The sequence below is a fragment of the Temnothorax curvispinosus genome, unplaced genomic scaffold (genome assembly GCF_003070985.1).
Source record: "Temnothorax curvispinosus isolate PA1 unplaced genomic scaffold, ASM307098v1 QBEX01005858.1, whole genome shotgun sequence".
Lineage (NCBI taxonomy): Eukaryota > Metazoa > Arthropoda > Insecta > Hymenoptera > Formicidae > Temnothorax > Temnothorax curvispinosus.
Window position 1 is genome coordinate 378 of NW_020215638.1, and position 2,203 is coordinate 2,580.

A 2,203-nucleotide genomic window follows, 5' to 3' on the forward strand; every position below is an offset into this window, starting at 1 on the left:
ATATTCATTTATTGGCACTATATATTTTATAATTATATATATATATATATATATATATATATATATATATATATATAGGTTAGGTATATACAAAATACAGATAAATTTTAATAATTTGTATAGCAATTGTACAAATGTGCCATATTACTTCTTCGTGTTATACACGAGTTGTATAACACAAATCAATAAATTATTTATGCTATCAATATTTAAACGGTCACAAAAAGAAATATCAAGGAAATATTAAGAAAATTATATAATACAACTTGTAACTTAATTTTATCTAAAATATAAGTAGAAAGGGCTGTAAGGGTCACAACGCGGATCACAGCCCATGTAGCACAACAGCGCCTGAAAAGCGTTTTGAAAGCGCTACTGCGGGTGCAGGAATTCAGCGCTTTTTTAGCGCTTTAGAAGCATATTACCGCTTTAAAAGCGCTTTCAAAATCCACTAGAAAAAGCGTTTATAAGCGCGTAAAACCAGCGCAGGAAAAAATGCAGTTTTATAGCGTTCAAAGCGCGCTCAAAATTTGTTCAAAAAGCGCATTATAAGCGCATTATAAGCGCGTAGATTAATATAGTGTGGGAAACGTTATTGAAATAAATATTCATAAAATAATACATAATATTATGTATTTTAATACTGATTTGTTACAAATTGGTTGAAATTTTTATGGCATTTAACCGTCGATAGTTAATTGATAAGCATTCTCACATGTCAAACATAATTGGGAATAATCTATTTCAATTTTTTTTACGAACTTTTGCGATACAAAATAAAATAAAATGCTTCTGCGCTGCATTTACGGATAGCCGTGCGAATATCGACTCATCTTGGTTATAACCACTCGTGTATATAGTCCTGCTTTCGTTGTTACCTCTTGTCACCTGTAAAACTAATTTTTACATTTATACCTGTAGTTATAGAATTTCATATATTTTCCTTTGACAACCTCTATTTTGACATTGCAAAAAACATAACAAAAAAGTATCTGTACCTACAGGGGAAGTAATCGACCTTTGAAAAATTTTTATTATCTTGGCAAATCAACATTATTTATGGCTCTCCTCTTTGAATTACTTCGAAGCCACGTACTTATGAAGCCTGTGACTTTTGATCTCGAAAAATTTCTTTTATATTGTTTGCCACATGCATCTGAAAAAAGATTTAAAAAATTACAATATTATGCATGAGAAATACTAAATACAGGATTTAAGTTGATAAGTTAATCATCATATTTATTAAGAGTAGATCAAGTGTATTTTAAGGGGGGGAGCCTCATGCAACCAGTAAAAAAAATCTAAAAAATTTTATTGCACAAATCATTAGTATAATATCTCTAGAATATGTTCCCACAAAGTTCCAGAGCGAAATTCGAACTTGAAATAGGCGATTTTATACCTGAGCGTTACGCAAGTAAAGCGCGCGCTCCGAGAACTTGAAACTTTAAACGCGTTTTTCTCAAAACCATGTTTTTCAAATTGGCGTGCAAGATTACTGATAAACTATTCGACCAATCGACTTGCCCTTTGGCATGCATGTAGATAACTAAATACCATTGTCTTTAAACCTACTTGTTTAGTCATTTTACATGAGGCTCCCTCCTTAAGACACAGCAGGACTGAAAGTAAGAGTTTCATGTTTCTTTCTCAACATTTTCAATAATTTACCAATAATGCACTTACCACACTTTAGTGACTTGATTCCTTTTTTTATCTCTGTCCCTGTTCAATTCAGTTGTAATGCAACCTCAGGAGAGAAAATCTTCTTACATATACTAGTAGCCATTTCTCTTTCGTGTATCCCTCTCCCAGCTACAACACTAAAATGGGATACCTGTACAGAAAAAAAAGTTATTAGCAAAAAGTTATATTGATGTGCTTTTTAATATTCTTTAAGTATGTAATTACAAAGAAAAGTCACTTAAGATTTGAAATTAAATTAAAGAAAATACTACAAAAAAATAATATGAACTAATGTTATATAACAATCTGTCTACTGTATATGGATGTAGCTTATCAGAAGTACAGAATTCGAAAGATAGTAAAAGATGCAACGCTAATTTAGAACGATAAAGGATATTATTGTTATATTAATTGAATAATACATATTGCGGAATTATGCACTAAAGAATTAACATTGAGCTATTAATTATATAGTCTGGACAATATATTTATCAAATGATTGACAATAAAATGTTAT

General features: G+C 30.4%; 1 long non-coding RNA gene across 3 annotated transcripts; it reads right to left on the reverse strand.

The window, feature by feature from the left end:
* Positions 1-616: 616 nt before the first annotated feature.
* On the reverse strand, positions 617-1,849 carry LOC112455157. Of its 3 annotated transcripts, none has more exons than XR_003040829.1 (3): positions 1,687-1,849; positions 999-1,156; positions 617-896 (listed from the first exon to the last, which is right to left on the reverse strand). It is a non-coding gene; the product is annotated as an uncharacterized LOC112455157 (long non-coding RNA). The 3 variants fall into 3 exon arrangements; XR_003040827.1 differs by having other exon boundaries at positions 617-888; positions 1,687-1,845; XR_003040828.1 differs by having other exon boundaries at positions 617-888; positions 1,003-1,156; positions 1,687-1,843.
* Between the last annotated feature and the right edge of the window lie 354 nt (positions 1,850-2,203).